Below are 19,260 nucleotides of genomic sequence, written 5' to 3'. Positions count from 1 at the left end.
AACTAGTTCTCAATCTGTGCCAGTATATTCCCACCAATTTCATGTGTACTAATTTTGTTTACTAACCTTGTGTGTGGGACCTTATCAAAAACTCTCTGAAAATCTACATATATTGCATCCACTGGCTCCCCCTTATCTATTTTGCTGGTTTAATCCTCAAAAAACGCCAACAAGTTTGTTAAACATGGGCCAGAATTTTTCCCGCATTGGCGGGCTCAGTGGGAGTGGGTGGGGGCAGCCGCGGAGCTGACCACCGCCCGCGATCGGCTCCACGCCGCCATTTTATGTGGGTGGGCCAATTAAAGCCCGCCCAGTGTGAGATGTGAGCCATTGCATTCAGCGCTGCCTGTGTGGGTGGGGGGAGGAGGGAGAGTCGGGGCCAACGCACTTTCACGCGCTTCAATCTCCCTGAGGCACGGAGCTCCCTCAGGGAGATTGAAGCGGTTTGTAAAAACATTTTTACAGAAATTAAAAACATAATGGGACATGTCCCCTCATATGACTGTGTCACATGAGATGGGACATGTTTTTATTTTTCATTTAAAATTTTTATTGAAGTAATAAAAGCTTTAGGAAACCTGGCCTTTTCGCCTGCCCGCCAACCTTAAGGTTGGACGGGCAGCGTAAACAATGACATTAATTAATTTGTTAATGGCCTTAATAGGCCAATCAGTTATCGGCGGGCGTGCCTGCCGAATGAAACATCGCGAGACAGCGCGATGACGTTGGGACACACGCCCGACATCATCGCGCGTCATTTTACGCGCTGGCATGTCGGGCCCGCCCCCGCACACCGACTGAAAATTCCTGGCCATGATTTCCCTTTTGTAAATCCATGTTGACTCTGCCCAATCCTATTATTATTTTCTAAATGTTCTATTATCACATCCTTTATTTTAGATTCTAGCATTTTCCCTACTACTGATGTCAAGTTAACAGGTCTGTAGTCCCTGTTTTCCCTCTCCCCCTTTCTTAAATAGGGAGGTTACATTTTCCACCTTCCAGTCTGCAGGAACCATTTCAGAGCCTATAGAATTTTGGAAGATGGCCACCAAGGTATCTACTATCTCTGCAGCCATCTTGTTCAACACGCTGGGGCGTAGATCATCAGGTCCAAGGATTTATCTGCTTTCCATTAATTTCTCTGGTACAATTTTTTTACTAATATTAATATCTTGCAATTCCTCGTTTACACTAGTCCCTTGAGTCTCCACTATTTCTGGGAGGTTTTTAGTTTTTTCTTCCGTAATAACAGACAGGAAGTATTTGTTTTGTTTCTTTGCCATTTCCTTATTCCTCGTTATAAATTCTCCTGACTGCACTTGTAATGGACCCACATTTGTTTTTGGTAATCTTCTAAATAGTTGTCATACACATGCTGCCCATGGCCTAACAGGTGGCGAAGGTCATGGGTTTGGCAGGTGCTGTAGAAAAGGCCTTGCTGAGTTACTGCAGAGCGCTCTGTAGATTGTGTACACCACATTAATAGTGGGGATAGTGCAAGTTTAAGTGGTGGAAAAGATGCTGACCAAGTGAACTGTTCTATCCTGGAAGCTTTAGGACAGTCAGATATTTGTTGTGGGTGTGAGTGAAAGAAAGACCTGTAATTATACAGTACCTTTTACAATCTAAGGTTCCCAAGCACTTCACAATCAATTAAGTTATTTTATAGTGTGGCCACTGTTGTAGGTTAGGACATGTAGCAATCAATTTGCACACAGCAAACTCACACAAACAGCAACAAGATAATAACCAGATTATCTTTTTTAGTGATGTTGGTTGAGGGATACATCTTGGCCAGGAGGACTCTCTTGCTCTTTATGAAATAGTGCTGTGCAATCTTTAATGCCCACCTGAGAGGGTAGACATGGTTTAACACCTCATCCAAAACACAACAGCTCCAACAGTGCAGCTCCTTCAGTATGGGACTGGGCTGTCAGTCTAGATTACGGGCTCATGTCACAGGAGTGGCATTTGAACCCAGAATCTTCCGACTCAGAGGCCAGGGTGCTGCCACTGAGCAGGGGCTGGTAAAAAAAACTGCAATGTGCTGGTCCCACAGGGAGCGAGCTGGGTTTGGGATAACTATCCTAATATGCTTTGCGAGTTGCATCATGATAGCCGACGGGATGATGCAACTCATGTCATCGCATCTGCAAACCATAAAAGAAGTCTCCTCTCATGAATGTCATCCCTGCTCAATATTGAGCCTCCCTCCTTCCCACAGTCTGGATCTCCAATTTGCCATTGATGCAAGAGTTTGCAGCAGCAACAGGCTTTGTCAGCAAGCAGCTCCCTGGCACCTGCGCTGATTGGCGTCCTTTCCCATCCTAAAAGTGTAGAGGACTGCGAGATACCTGAGGCTGTTAAACTGATCACAGCTTGAGCTATGCTGCATACGCAGACAGTTCCACTGCTCAGTTAATACTGACTGATTCTAGTCCCCAGTGACCTCTATTTGAGGAGTGATTTCTAAACGGTGCCCTTTGGTGCGATTTCCACTTCACAGCTTCACGTTTGATAGATCTGTCTGGGCGGGATGCTTTCTTCTCTTTTCTGACTGCTAATGAGATCCCCGCATTCAGATACCGCAGGCAGAATTCAAAAGAGACTGAATAGGTCTTTCTTTGTTTAACCAATCCTTCTTTCCTCCAGCAGGGTTTGCTGACAGATGTCACCTTGGTTCCCGGTGGACAGTTTTTGATTGGCGAGCAAGTATTGCAGAAAAGGTGTTAATTGCAAACCTCTGTTGCCCTGCTCCCTGATAAATGGTAACTTCTGAAAGGAATTGGAAACATACTTGAAATGAGAAAGGTTGCAAGGCTAGTGGGAATGTTTGGGACAGTGGGACCAACTGAATGGTTCTACCAAAAAGTAGGCACAAGCACAATGGGCTGAATGTTGCTAGTGATGCGGTGGGCCAGAAAAGGCCTTTGCTGGCAAGGAGCCTGGGGATGTCCAACAGGTGCCCAAGCATCACCGATCTGATGAACACCACCTCCTGCAAGTTCCCTCAAGTCACTAGCCTGATTTGAAAATATGTTGCTGTTCCTTCATCATGGCTGAGTCAAAATCCTGGAATTCTCTAGCCAGTAGCACTGTGGAGGTATCTCATCACACGGACTGCAGTGGTTCAGGAAGGTGGCCCACCACCTCCTTACCAAAGGCAACTAGGGATGGGCAGCAAATGCCAACCTTGCCAGCAACGCCCACATCACGTGAATGAATACATTTTTAAAAATGGACCAATTTGCAGAATGTTGCCATTGGCCAAAACTTTGAACTGACACAATGATGAGTTGTTCAGCATTTCCAGGCCCCATTCGGACTCAGCACCGACAGTAGCACCCACACTAACCCATGTGATGTAGGTGCTTTGCCTTTTAACTGCATTGTGTTTTGTATTGTGGACTGTATGTAGCATGGACTACGGATGGTGTTACATCTTTTTTTTTTTGCAAAAATATACTTTATTCATAAAATATCTTCAACACATTCCAAACCATTTCAAAAACACCATTACAAGGGTACAATCCAGGTTAAACTTTTACAAAATGTATCACCAGGTGCATCAGTACAAACAATATTACAATCATTTACAGCCTTTCATTTTGAGCTGTACAGCCCGAGGGGCTCTAAACAGTTCCCAGTCTCTCGGTGCGCTGTGGCAGAAAGGTCTTAGACAGCGACCCTTCCCCATTGCGCCTTTGCGGCAGCTGCCCCAAGCTTTAGTGCGTCCCTCAGCACGTAGTCCTGGACTTTGGATTGTGCCAGTCCGCAACAATCGGTCGGGGACAACTCTTTGTGCTGGAAGACCAACAAGTTTCGGGCAGACCAAAGCGCGTCTTTCACCGAGTTGATGATCCTCCAGCTGCAGTTGATGTTTGTCTCGGTGTGTGTCCCTGGGAACAGCCCGTAGAGCACAGAGTCCTGTGTCACAGAACTGCTCGGGATGAACCTCGACAGCAACCACTGCATCTCTCTCCAGACTTTCTTTGCAAAGGCACAATCCACAAGGAGGTGAACAACGGTCTCTTCCCCACCACAGCCACCTCGAGGGCAACGTGCAGAGGGGGTGAGACTCCTGGCGTGTAGGAAGGATCTGACGGGGAGGGCCTTTCTCACCACCAGCCAAGCTACGTCTTGGTGCTTGTTGGAAAGTTCTGGCGATGAGGCATTCTGCCAAATGACTTTGACAGTCTGCTCGGGGAACCATCCCACAGGGTCCACCCTCTCCTTTTCCCTCAGGGCCTCTAGGACGTTACGTGCTGACCACTGCCTGATGGACTTGTGGTCAAAGGTGTTTTTCTGCATAAATTTTTCCACCAGGGACAGGTGGTACGGCACGGTCCAACTACTTGGAGCGTTCCGCGGCAGCGTGGCCAGACCCATCCTTCGCAACACCGGGGACAGGTAGAACCTCAGCACATAGTGACACTTGGTGTTTGCGTACTGAGGGTCTACGCACCGCTTGATGCAGCCACACACAAAGGTGGCCATCAGTATGAGGGCGATGTTGGGCACGTTTTTTCCCCCTTTATCTAGAGGCTTGTACATCGCGTCCCTGCGGACACGATCCATTTTCGACCTCCAGATAAAGCGGAAGATGGCTCGAGTGATCGCCATCGCGCAGGAGTCTGGAATGGGCCGGACCTGCACCACGTACAGCAACAGCGAGAGTGCCTCACACCTGATGACCAGGTTCTTACCCACAATGGAGAGGGAGCGTCGCTCCCACATGCCCAGTTTCCTTTTCACCATAGCCACTCGCTCCTTCCAGTTTCTAACGCATGCCCTGGTCCCTCCGAACCATATCCCCAGCACCTTCAGGCCGTCAGCCCTGACAGTGAAGGGGACAAAGGATCGGTCAGCCCAGTTCCCAAAGAACATGGACGGATGGTGTTACATCATTGAGCCACTGGTTCTGTGAGCCGCACTTCCTATGACTGTGCTGGATCTCTTATTTACCCATTTATCCTGACATGAACAAAACTGAGAGCAAGCTAACCTCATTCGCGCGGAAGTGTTTAATGATCATATTGCTTACTCCTTGTATAACATTTTATAGGCTGCTTCTGAGGTAAAGTTGACACATGGAGCACTTTAAATCTCTGTGTTTCTGTCTGTAACTCTGTGACTTCATGTATTCATGCAAAGCTCCTTGTCTGCTCTCTTAATGGAGGCAATAAGCCCTCTTTCACAAGGGAAATCACTCATGTGTTTCAAAGTTTGTTAAATTATCATTTTCATTGGCAATGTTTATGTATCATGAACTTTACTTCAAAGCTTCATTGTTCAGTTATTTCCATTGCTGCCTTTCACTTGCCAAGTGGCCTTTAGCCTCGAGCAAGATTTTATTTATTTAACAAATGCAAATTCCCAAAGCCAAGTGATAGCCACCTCATTTGTTGAGTTTAAAGTGATTAGTCTGCCACTTGATCTATAGAGGGGACACTCCTCGGTAATGTGCAGCATTGTCTGTGTCTTTCCATAAGGGCATAAGGGGTTTGTAATGAGTGGTGGAGGTTGGCTGCACAGGGAAAGGATCCAGGTTTGTCAGTCGACAGATGGGGTTTGTCACAAGGAACTTGTTAGTGACTTGCTGCATTTCCCATTCCTTAATCCAAACAATGTCTGCTGGTAGATCTTGCTCAGGAAGGGTGCTCCATATTGGGCGCTGAGATGGAAGGCGGGCTGTAGCTGGGTTGAACAGGTCATTGTGGAGTGGTAAGTGAGGCGCAGCACAGATGGTTTCAACCTGGGTTTTCATCAGTTGGTGGATGAGTGGTGGAGTGATGCTTGTGAGGACAGGAAGCCAGGGAAGGGGTATTGAGTGGAGAGTTCCAGTTATGACGCATATGTTGCATTTAATTGAATGTCAACAGGATGTGTGTGTGATAACCTTTGCCAGACATGTACACAGTACTCTGCTGCGGAGTATGATAGGGCAAGTGCTGAGGTCCAGAGTGTTGAGGCAGCAGCACCCCACACAGATCCAGCAAGTTTGGTTAGTAAGTTGTTTCTGGTTTTCACCGTTTTCTTCAAATATTTCCGGAAGGACAGAATCCTACCTAGAGTCACTCCCAAGTATGTTGGGCTGGGATCATGCTTTAGTCTCTGGCCATCCATGTGGATATGCAATTCCTTATTGGCACCGGCATTGTGGAGGTGGAGTACACAGGATATGGTTTTAGAGTGAGAAACCATGTGCTGCAGTAGTCCATTAACTTTGTAATGTCTTCATTAAAGATCTGGTCCAGAGTGCAGAAGGATGGAGCTTGGGTGGCACAACAGATGCCGTCAGCATAGATGAACATGTGGGATATGGTTGTGGAGTAAAATGGTTTGATGAGTAGAAGACAAGCAGTGGGTGTCAGTGAGATGGATGGATTGTTAACTGTGGGACTGCTTTGATCTGGTGGCTGAGGGTGGACACAGTGGATTGAGAATGGGTGTACCAGTTGCAATGCCTCAGATCAGCTGAAGCATACCTGAACCTGTTCTGAAAATCCTTGGCAGTTAAGTTTGCGGCTGCAGGTACCCTGGCCACAGCTTGCTCCTCCTCCTCCTGATCCTGCTGGTGCTCCTCCTCTTCCTCTCTAGATGTAGAACTGTCCTCCTCCTGCAGCTCAGTCCTCTCTGTTGTGCTATGTTTTGCAAAGTACAGCAGACCACTATCATTCTGGACACTCATGCTGGTGCATACTGAAGAGTGCCCCCAGATAGGTCCAAGCACCTGAATTGCATTTCAGCAACTCAATAGCTTGCTCAATGATCACTCTTCTGTGCATATGTCCACTGTGGTAATATGGGTTCTTTAGATGTCTCAATGAGGAGATCCTGAGACTTGTATATGTAAACATGAACCATTTATTTGTTAGTCTTAAACTATTTACGGATCCCAGATATCTGTCATGGTGTTACCTCCATACAGGCTGGTTCCAGAGTGTTGTCTCTAGACTGTTCTCTCAGTCTATTACCATGTGACTCTATAGATCATACTGTGGGCAGTGCTAGTCGCCAGTCTCACATTAACCCTTGCTCTGCCAAGCACCTTTACATTACAATGACATGCAGGCATATACAACATCATACAACATCTACTGTTGTACTTTTTCTGTGCATCAGTGACAGGGCTCCTCATAGCTGGCATCAGCCATATCCTTAGAAGGAAGCCCTTGTCTCCAAGAAAACATCCCGCTGATTCTGCTTGGCGATGTGAAGATCTGTGGCAGAATTGACTGGGGCAGGATGAAGGTCTCGTGACAGCTTCCTGGGTATCTTGCACAGACGTGCAAGATAATCTTTCAGTGGTCACATACAAACTGAATATTAACAGAGTGGAATCCCTTTCAATTGGTTAATACTGCTAGTTGACTGAGGGCACCTTGATTGACACATATGTGCAGTACATACCTCACTGTGGGAATCCAGCCATTGCAGCAAATCTGAGTACCCTGTCATTCTGACTGGACTCATCAGCGGTGAAGTGGCAACCCTGACATGGCATCTATCACCTGGGAGATGCAGTTGTGGGCAGCAGATTGTGAGATTTTGCAGATGTCGATAGCAGATCCCTGGAAGGAGCCGGATGTGAAGAAATTCACAGCCGTGGAGTCACTGGCAGTGAGTGCCCACCTGGTTTACTTGACAGGAAGTCTTCTTCCATGAGGCTACAAACGTCACTTCCATGACTGTTTGAGTCTCCTGAGATGCCGTGCTCAGTCACGTCCAGAGAGCTTACCCTCTTTCTATATATCCTGTGTTAGAAAAGATAACCTCTTGCAAGCTGGGTCTCTGCGTTCATCTACTCTGCCCTGTGGAATGACAGGTGGCTGAGGAGAAGGTATCTCCTGCTGGTGCTGTTGACGCCGCTGTTGCTGCTCACCAAAGGTCAAAGGTAGAGCTGTAGAAGCAGCTCCCATGCTGCTGTGAGGGCTGAAAGCAGGAAAGTGCAAATCAAAGTTTAAAAAACTTCTGGGTGCCAGAAATGACTTCCCAAGTCTTGGAAATCATCTCCTCAGCAGTGAAAGCATATTTTACAAGTCCAATGAGCAAAATCCTTTCACTTAGGCAAAGAAGCAGCTGCTATATTTCAGTACTTTTTTAATTCATTTACAGGATGTGGGCTTCACTAGCTGGGCCAGCATTTATTTCCCATCCCTAGTTGCCCTTGAGAAGGTGGTGGTGAGCTGCCTTCTTGAACTGCTGCAGTCCATGTGGTGTTGGTACATCCACAGTGCTGTTAGGGAGGGAGTTCCAGGATTTTGACCCAGCGACAGTGAAGGACTTGGAGGGGAACTTCCAGGTGGTGGTGTTCCCATCTATCTGTGCCCTTGTCCTTCTAGGTGGTAGCGGTTGTGGGTTTGGAAGGTGCTGTCTAAGGAGCCTTGGTGAATTCCTGCAGTGCATCTTGTACATGGTACACACTGCTGCTGGTTGATCACCCAGGCCCGCCAATCCTTACTGTCCTCTCACCTTGTTCAACCAGCTGAGTTCCAGGAGACTCATGCGCTGGTGGGTAAAGCCAGAACCCAAGGTTAAAAATGCAGTCATTGACCGCAAGCATATGTTAATTGCAAACTCACCAGTCCCCATAGGGGCTTCCTGTGCACCAACAAACACACATTAGTTAAATGCAGAAGTCAGCAGGTTTCCGTCAGTTTCATGGCATGCCAGCAATTTTGCATCTTTAGCCACCTTTATGCACCGACACCTATACCCACACTCCCCCTACCACTCCCCACTCCTCACTGGCCCCGGTAGGTTAAAATCTAGTCTTGTTAAATCTAGTCTAGTTAGTGTAGTTAAACTCTATACTCTGAAGAAGAGTCATACGGACTTGAAACATTAACTCTGTTTCTCTCTCCACAGATGCTGCCAGACCTGCTGAGTTTTTCCAGCACTTTCTGTTTTTATTTAAAATCTAACCCATTTTGCTTAATGGGGGCCTGATTTTACTGCTTAGCTGAGATTCTATTCTGCCGTATTCCAAAGGCATTCTGCTTTCGCCCCACTTGATCCACTTCTGATCCTGGGGGCGTTTACAGGGTTCACACCATTTCAATATTTGAATGTTTCAATGTTTTAGTTGGGCTGTAACCATGCATCCCCACCTATTTTAAATTCTTTCTTGGGCTGTGAGCATCACGAGCAAGACCAGCATTTGTTACATAGGATTGCATCAAATTTTACAAACATGCAACAGGTCTGCATCAGTGTTTATGCTTCACATGGGCCTCCTCTTATCTTGTTTTATCTCATCCTATCCATTTTAACATTCCACCTCATGTGTTTATCTAGCTATCCTTTAAATGGATCAGTGCAATCCGCCTCAACGATGTGCTATTGCCCATTCCTGGTTATCCTCAGAAAATGGTAGTTTGCCTTCTTCATTAAATCACTGCAGTCTGTGTGGTTTGTAACAGTTTGATGAGACTGAGCGGCTTGCTAAGGCACTTTGAAGGGTCATTAAGAGTCAACTACATTGGCGTGGGACCGTACTCACATTTCGAGCAGTGAGGGTAAGGGCGGTAGCTTTTCTTTCCCTGAAGGACATCAGTGAACAAGTTGGGTCATTTGCCATAATACGGAAGCCTGGGAGCCAGTCACTGGCAGGGCTGGATAATGGATATTGCAGCAGGAGTTGCAGGGTACAGCATATTAAAGGGCCAGGCAGTATTGCTGTAGGTTCCGAGAAAGAACTGATTTTGGTGAACTGAGGGTATTTGCCTCATTCTTCCCTTTGTCAGTTGTAAGTTTGTCAAAGAAAATGTTTAACCTGGATTCCCCAACAAATAGCAACACTGGGCGCCTGGTAGAATCTCAGTTTTCATCATTATTGTTTCATTGGTGATTGGCATGACAAGTCTCAATCTCCACTGTCACTTACAAAGGAAAATATATCAACCTAAAAAAATCATGGACAGGGATCTGACAATCCAGGTCAATATTCCACTTGCCTACCCTTGCCCATCTCACCAGTGCCACAAAGACCGTGAAAGGGCAGAAGAAAATCCGAGAGGGAATTTAATGCACCCCCTGACCACCCCCAGACGTGTTTGGAGATGGTGGGGAGGCCGTTTGATTGGGTGGGGAGGTGCAGGGACTCTGCCGCCTTCCCGATTCCCCTGATCAAGCTCTGGGCAAAAATGGTGGAGGGCGGCCTTCCCACCCAGAGGCCAATTGAGGCCCCGAAGAAGCCAGTTAAGGGCCTCGTCCCACTGCCGCTGGTATTTAACCAGCACAGGCGGGGGACTTGTTATCTGGTGAGCCTACTATGGTGGGGCCGGGGGTGGGTGGTAGGGGGTGGTCCTCTCATTCACGCAGACTCTGTGCCCAATCAAGTGAGCCGTCATCTGGAAGGGGTCTCTGTGGGAAGCCATCTCCAAACACTGACCAGCGACTCCCTTCCCGCGACTCCCATCCCGCCCACACTCACCTCCGCCTAGGAATCCATGGCCAATCCCTCCTGCAGGCCCAAGTGTAATACCAGCAGTTGGCTACAGATGCTGGAGAGCTCACAGTCCCTGATTGACTGACAGCTCTCAGAGGCAGGATTTCCACCCTACAAGGGCCTTAATCAAGTGGAAGGCCCAACACTGTCCAGGTAAGTGCCTGATTACCTACTAATTGCGTCAGGCCTCCCAGAGAGAAGCAACGCGGGTTCCTACTTGTTCTCCAACTGGTGGGTAAGACCCCCATCACCAACATTAAACTCTGGCCCCTGTCTCCTGCTGATAAGATGGCTATCCTCCAATTTCATCCGCTGCTTTGATGCTATTGGGCTGCCAAAGATAAACAATTTTATCCGCTTACTATATTTCTATATTTGCACAGTAATTTTTCAGAAGTTCCCTTTGTGATCACACATGGATTATATAAATAATGTGGCTACAAGAGCAACAGGCTACAAGAGGCTGGAACTATTTTGCAAGTGTCTCGCCTTCTGTCTCCCAAAAGCCTTTCCACCATCTACAAATCAGGAGTGTGATGGAATAATAATTGCCTGGATGAGTGCAGCTCCAAAAACACTCAAGAAACTTGACACAATTCAGGACAAAGGAGTCTGCTTGATTGGCACCCCATCCACCAGCTTCCAGGAGACAGCTCACCATCACCTTCTCAAGGGGATCTCGGGATGGGCGTAAAATGTTGGCATTGCCAGCGAGTCTCAAAACCTGTTGATGAAAAAAAATTAACATCCTCTTTTCACCCACGTGTGTCAAATGTGTCAGGTTTGCATTTTGGATTTGCTTTTCAGATCTCTTTTGTGTCTGCAGTCAGCCAACACATCAGATTTCCATTGATCTCAAATCCAATTTTGTTTTATTCATCCAGACATTTTCTGATGAAAAATTCAGAAGAATTGTTGGGTGGTGCGATGGATCCTTACCTCACTCATCTTTTGTTCTTTGTGAAACAATGCAGAATCTGTTCAAAAACTATACCTGGAGGATTTGTGAGTATCTAGGTTAGTTCTGAATGCTCCTTATGAAGAAATGTAGATGGATGAATTTTATCACCTCAGCAATTGGGGGTACATCAGCTACGTTGGCAGTCTAACTTCCTACCATGTGACTTAGACAGTTACTATTCTTTTCAGGGCCATCCAGGCCAGATGACAATATCTAATACAGGCGTTGGAAATTTAATACAAAGCTGGAAATACTTAATTGGGGGAGGACCAATTTCAATGGGGTGAAGGCATACCTGTCCCCGGTTAATAGGAATGAAAGATTGGCTGGCAAAACAGTAACTGAGCAATGGGCTGCCTTCAAAGAGGAGATGGCTCGGGTACAGTCGAGGTATATTCATATGAAGAGGAATGGTAGTGCAAACAAATCCAGAGCTCCCTGGGTGTTGAAAAAGATGAAGCATAAAACGAGTGCATTGACAGATGTCAGGTTAATAATATACGTGAGAACCAGGCTGAATATAGAAAGTTCAGAGCGGAAGCCGGAAGCAAATTAAGAGAGGCAAAGAGAGAGCACGAGAAGTGACTGCGAAGTAACATAAAGGGAAATCCAAAAGTCTTCCATAAACACTAAAATAGTAAAAGTTGCCAATCAATTTAACTAGAGGGAAAGCTTTTAGAAGCTATAATCCAGAACAAAATAATAACCACTTGGACAAGTGTGGGTTATTAAGAAAATCCAGCACAGATTTCTTAAAGGCAAATTGTGTTTAACTAACTTGATTGAGTTTTTTAATGAGGTAACAGAGTGGGTAATGAGGGTAATGCAGTGGATGTGGTGTATATGATCTTCCAAAAGACATTTGACAAAGTGCCACATAATAGCAAAGTAAGCAAAGTTGAAACCCATAGAATAAAAGGGATAGTGAAAGCATGGCTGAGTTAAGGAAACAAAGAGTATTGGTGACTGGAAACTCTTTCGAGTTACCAACAGTCACAGATTGCAACTTCTTTCGAGTACAATCACAGTTCTTGGTTTTCCGGGAGTGGGACATGAACCCACAACCCTCTGATTCAAAGGCGAGGGTGCTATGAACTGAGCCGCAGCAGGGTGCATAATGGCGTTCTCCAGGGATTAGCACTAGAACCACTACTTTTGTTGATACTAATGACATAGACTTGGGTGTCCAGAGTGCAACTTCAAATTTTGCCGATAACACAAAGCATGGAAGTATTGTGAACTGTGAGGAGGATAGCGATAGACTTCAAGTTGGCTTGTGGAATGAAAGGACACATTGCAACTGAAATTTAATGCAGAGAAATGTGAAAAGGTACATTTTGATAAGGAGAACAAGGAGATGCAATATAAACTAAAGGGTGGAACTCTAAAAGGGTGCAATAACAGAGAGACCTGGGGGAATATATGTACAAATCATTGAAGGTGGTAGGGCATGTTGAGAAAGTGGTTAATAAGGCATAAGGAATCCTGGGCTTTATAAATTGAGACATAAAGCACAAAAGCAAGGAAGTTATGATGAACCTTAATAAAACATTGGTTTGTTCTCAACTGGAGTATTGTGTCCAATTCTGGACATCAGACTAAGACGGATGTGAGGGCATTGAAAAGGGTTCAGAAATGGCTCCAGGGATAAGGGACTTTATTTATGAGGCTAGATTGGAGAAGTTGGGGCTGTTCCCCTTGGAAGGGAGATTTGATAGAGGTTCAAAATCATAAGGGGTTTAGAAAGAGTAGACTGAAAGAAACTGTTCCCATTGGCACAAGGGTTGAGAACCAGCAGACACAGATTTAAGGTGAATGGCAAACGAAACAAAGGCAATATGAGGAAGGTTGTTTCTCCAGAGAGAGTTTAGGATCTGGAATGCACTGCATGAGAGGGTAATGGGGCAGATTTAATTGTGGCTTTCAAAAGGGATTTGGATAAGCACCTGATGATAAGAGATATGCAGGTTATGGAGAAAGGGCAAGGGAGTGGGGCAAGCTGATTCTTGCAGAGAGCTGACACGACTTGATGGGCTGTACGCTCTGTGCTGTAATCATTCTATCATTCTATGAAATTATGAGGGGTTTATATAGGACATATAGGGAGAAACTATTCCCTTTGGCAGGAAGGTCAGACGCCAGAAGACACAGGTTTAGGATAACTGGCAAAAAAGCCGGGGGAGGGGAGGCCGGGGGTGGGTAGATGTGGAGAATTTTTCTTTGCGTTGTTATGATTGAGAATGCACTGTCTGAAAGGGTGGAGGAAGATTTCAAAAGGGAATTGGTTTACATACTTGAAAAGGTAAAATTTGCAGGTCTTTGGGGAGGGAGAACAGTAGCTGGATGAATTGGATAGCTCTTCCAAAAAGCCAACATGAGCAAGGTCGGCTGAATGACCTCATTCTATGCTTGTGATTCTGTGATTCTGTGATGTAGGTAAAGAGCACTCAACAAGGATTTGTGCAATTTTCTATGGGGTTTTCTGAACAGCCCTTCAACCTGCCTAAACAATAAAAATGCACTGAAATGTACTTTCCATGACAGACTGCATAGTGTTAGGATATATCTTTTATCTATGTCTGTTGCCATGAGAGTGGATGACTTAAAACATTATGGCCAGAATTTTCCCGTTCTCGGGCAAGCATCCCGACGTCACCGTGCGCCATCGCGATATTTAGGTGGCCGGGCGCGCGATGATCTCCGATGCGCGCCCGCCATTAATTAACGAGCCACTTTAGGCCTTTGAGGGGAATTGTTGGGGATTTCTTGGCGCCTGTGCGATCTTCAGGATGTTGCACAGGCGCAACGGGCAGGCGGGTAGGACACATTTGTATAAACCTCATCCACAGGCGGGATAAGAGGGGTGAGCGGGGCCGCGAGTATTATTTGTCAGGCATTTAATGTTTGAAGTTACTGATACTTGCCTGTGTGAGCAGGGATACTTCAAAACTCTTCACAGCTGCTTAGACAGGAATAATAGGCTTCAGGTCAGGACTCTGGAGTAAACATCATTTCTGGGGCCCTTGCTGGTTTCAGGAAGCCTTCCCTTAGCCTATGAATGGGAGTTATGCTCTCCACTGGAGGCACTTCCTCTGAGGAGGAAGGGAGGGCCAGAAGGGGGAGGAGGCCACAAGTCCGCATTCAGCCTCCAGGGGAGCCACCTTTGGGTGGAGAGGCGCAGGCACAAGGGGCGCAGGGCCAACAGGAAGTCCAAGGTGGAAGGGGCCACAGAAGATGCCACTATCCTGCTGCCAGGGTTTACAGGCGGCAAAGCAGCTACTTAAATATGTCTGAGATGCTGAAGGGGGCTCCGTCTCTCAAGGGAGACAGTCACCTCCATCTGTCAGATGATAGACCCTGAGATCTGCACCAACTGTGTGGGTGGACGCCCCATGCCAGTGGCGCTGAAGGTCACGGCTGCCCTCAACCTCTATGCCTCTGGCTCTTTCCAGGGATCGGTGGGTGATCCTTGCGGAGTCTCCCAATCAGCTGTCCACAGTTGTGTCAAGCAGGTGACAGACGCTCTGTTCAGGTGTGCATTGACTTTCATCCACTTCCGTTGGGACAATGCCAGAGGCTTCACGGCCATTGCTGGCTTCCCCCGCATCCAGGGTGCAATAGACTGCACACATGTGGCCATCAAGGCGCCAGCAGGTGAGCCCGGTGCCTTCGTCAACAGGAAGGGCTTCCACTCCATGAACATGCAGATAGTGTGTGACCACAGGATGCTGATTCTACAAGTCTGTGCAAGGTACCCAGGCAGCTCCCACGACGCCTACATCCTCAGACACTCCCAGGTGCTGAGGCTCTTCAGTGCTCCAGCCCGGCTGGATGGGTGGCTGCTGGGTGACAAGGGCTATCCCCTCAGAAGGTGGCTCATGACGCCTCTCCGCCATCCAAGAACAGAAGCTGAGCAGCGCTACAATAGGAGCCACGCCTCCACAAGGGCTGAGGTGGAGAGAGCCATCGGTCTTCTCAAGATGCGCTTCCGATGCCTGGACCGTTCAGGGGGTGCACTCCAGTACCCCCCAGATTGTGTGTCACTGATAGTGGTTGCATGCTGTGCTCTCCACAATCTGGCGCTGGAAAGGGGGGAATGCAGTGGAGAAAGAAGATGTAGACACAGTTGCTCTGGCTGCACACGATGAGTCCGGCAGTGAGTCCAAGGATGAGCACGCTCAGGAGAATGCTGAGGGGGTAGACACTGACCCAGGCATACTCCAGGGAGGCAGGGACATCCGGGAGGCTTTAATCCAAAGAACCTTCAGCTACCCCACCACAGATGGACATTCAACACACGCTAAGGCTGCAGTCTCCATACTAGATACCTGAGTGCAAAATTTGCCTGGATAATAACATTAACTCAGGGCCTTGTCAATAAAGCTCAATGTCAAACAACTCACTCATAACATCCTGGCTTCCTGTACACATGCAGAAGTAAGGAATCACCCTGAGCTATGCTCACATATCAAACTTTAATGATTTAACAAAATAAAGTACAAAAAAAATAATTACAAAGGTGTTGTGCATCACACCAAGTGGTCGTGAACTAATAGCGGGGCAACATAAAACTACCAGTGATAAACCCATGGTGTGCCTAAGATGCCTTGAGTTTATGTTTGTGGGCGCTACGTCTTGGTGCTGTCCCCTCACTGGGACTGGTATCTGAGACAGCCTGCTCACTCTGCTGTCCTGTGGGCCTTGATGATCTCGGCGGGCATCCTCTGGCCTGTGGAGCCTGTGCTGGCCCCACCTGGGAGGGAGTGGCCGGTTCCACAGTTGGCTTCTCCCCAGTTGCTGCAGCCTCATCAGATGCCACGGTCAGTGGCAGAGAGGCGGAGGAGCTGCTGCCCTCAACCGGAGCGCCCTGAGAGGAGCCCGCAAAGATGACAGGCAGCCCCTGCGCCGACGTGAGGTCGTTTTGGACCTCCCTGCTCACCGTAGATGGATGGGCACCGAGCTGGGATACTTGGTGCCCAAACCATCTCCCACACTGGCACTGACCAACTGAGGTCAATGCCGCTGTGAGGGCTTGCAGGTATCCCCAGGAAACCCTGATTGGTCTCCTGGAGGAGCCTCACCACAAGAGTCGCCACTCTCTCCATGGAGGAATCATGGTGCTGAGCCATAAGGCTCATTGCATCGGTGATGCTCCGCGTGGACTCCTCCAGCACGGGCACCATGCCACGCATAGCCTCATGTATCTCCGCCAGATCCTCCTGCACACCCTGCTCGACCCAGCATTTTCTGCCTCACAGACGACTCCAGAGGCTCATCACCAGCCACTGAATGAGCATTGTCCTGGTCCCCAGTAGTCCTCCGACTGCCAGCGCCCTGGGCACTCTCTGTCTCCACCCGCACATCAAGCGAGTGTGAAGTGCCCTCACTGCTGTGCCCCAGGACACTAGCTGATGATCTAATTCCCACTGAGGTGCTTGTATCTGCACTGGTGCCTGCCTGGCACAGATGGTGTGACACTGGAGAGTCTTGTTGTTCAGCGTCCTCGGGTGTGAGAGGGGGGCCCCTCTGCCTCCTCCTCCCGGCCCTGCTCCGGTGATGCTGAAAGGAAGAACAAGGACATTTGATTAGTTAAAGTGGAGACAATGTCAATGTGCATCCCTATCTCCCAGATCAGTATGCGCTCATCCTTCCATAAGCAATGGTCAACCCGTGTTGCTAACTTCAATCACTGAGCATTCAGCAGTGCCATGGCTGCTGGGACACACATGATGACCTCAGTGCTCAGCAAACATACCTCCCTGTGGCACCACAGCCTCACCGACACCGGTAGACCTGGGCGCATGGTGCCTCTTCAGATCCATCTCCTCCTGCTCATACCTGGTCATGATGGCCAACTGGGCCTGGCCTCTGCCAGTCCGCCTCCGCTCAGCGGCGTTGTGTGCAGCCTTCTCCTGAAAAGGAGGGAGGAGCATTGATTAGTCCAGCCTGTACCTGGATTCCCATCACATCCCCGTCACCCCAGGCAGAGTGGGACATTGCAAGACTCCAGTGTTTCATCACCCTGCAGCTGCCGCACACTCACACAAAGAAGCAAGGGCTGACCCCCCCTCTTGCCCACATGCTGCCTCCATCACATTTGGCACCGCACGGTCTAACCTTGCCAAGCAAGGAGGCACAAGCACATGGAACGCTAAGGGCAGCAGATGGATTGGTGCCCTGCCACCTGGAAGGTCCCCTCCCAGCATATTAGCACCCTGACTTTGACATATTTCGCAGTTCAGTGCGGGGTCAGCCCTGACTTCTTTGTGTGAGTGTGCGGCAGCTGCAGGGTGATGAAGCACTGGAGTCCTGCACTATCCCACTCTGGCTGGGGTGACGGGGATGTGATGGGAATCCAGGTACAGGCTGGACTAATCAATGCTCTTCTCTCCTTTTCAGGAGAAGGCTGCACATAATTCCGCCGAGCGGATGCAGACTGGCGGAGGCCAGGCCCAGTTGGCCATTGTGACCAGATACGAGCATGAGGCGATGGATCTGGAGAGGGGCCATGCACCCAGGTCCACTGGTGGTGGTGAGGCTGAGGTGCCATGGGGAGGTAAGATTGCTGAGCACTGCGCCTAGGTGCAGGTCCTTGAGGTTGCCCCCAAAACAGTACTCTGGGCGTCAGTGTCACACAAGATGCGGGTGCAGAACCCATCTCAGCACTACCCTCAGGGCGAACTAGGAATGGACAATATCTGCTGGCCTACCCAGCAAGGGAAATATGGCGTCTTGGATTCAATGCTGTAACTGCACTCAGAGTTGGGGGGGTGGGTGCGCGTGCCTGGCGGGAAAGCCTACCTGCTGTGTTAAGTGACCTCTGCCAACATGGTACTCACCCTTCCCGAGCGCAAGAGGTCGAATTTGCGGCACTGGACCCACGTGCGTCGCACCATGTCATGGGAACTGACAATCTCTGCCACCTGCTCACGTTTGGTCAGGTGGGGGGGCCTTTGCTTCCCATCCCTCGGAATGAGGACCTCCCGCCGCGCTGCCACCTCCTCCAGGAGGGCAGCTAGGCACTCATCAGAAAGCCGAGGGGCACACTGCATCACTGCCCTACCCTCCTGCCTGGCCTGCTCTCCATATTGAACAGCCTTTGTGAGGCTGCCTGCGCTCCATTTGAACAGGCCTCCAGGTCTCCGATGGACCCGGCAGTCATTGCACTCCCACCACCTTCCACCCACTCCCGCTATCTTCGGGAGCCACGCTTCAAAATGGCGGCGCAGAGCCGATCACAGGCGGTGATCGGCTCCGCACCCACCTACACCCGCTCCCAAATGGCCTGCCCGACGAGGAGAAAATTCTCCCCAGTGTTTAAGAACAATAGAAATTTGATAAGGAACAAAATATGTTCAGGACTGCAAACATAAACCTTATTGTATTTGTTTGTGAATTGTGTGGCAAAGTCTATTGGATGTGTTTTCATTTCATATCTTTCGTATCTCTTAATCATTGTCTGTATAGTGCACAAATCTTTCACACACGTTCTTACAGAGTAAATAGATTCACACATTGCATTTGGTTGGTTGGCATGTGCCTCTTCATTGACATTCTGAGCATTAAGTCACCAGCACTTTCAAGTGATTCCCAACATCATCGTGTATGCAATAACTTGCATTTATATCATGCCTTTAATATAATAAAGCATTGCAAGGCACTTCACAATAACATAATCAGACAAAAAAATTGATACCAGGTAGTCAGTAGCAAAGATCATGATGGCAGTGACCCACTCCATCTAGACTGATCGAATTACTGAAGATGAGTTAGTGAACTGTCAGCTGCAGCTCAGTTAGCTGCACACTTGCCTCTGAATCACAAAGTTGTGAGTTCATAGCTC

The sequence above is a fragment of the Cetorhinus maximus genome, chromosome 6, assembly GCF_964194155.1.
Source record: "Cetorhinus maximus chromosome 6, sCetMax3.hap1.1, whole genome shotgun sequence".
Taxonomy (NCBI): Eukaryota; Metazoa; Chordata; class Chondrichthyes; order Lamniformes; family Cetorhinidae; genus Cetorhinus; species Cetorhinus maximus.
This window is presented reverse-complemented; position numbering follows the sequence as displayed.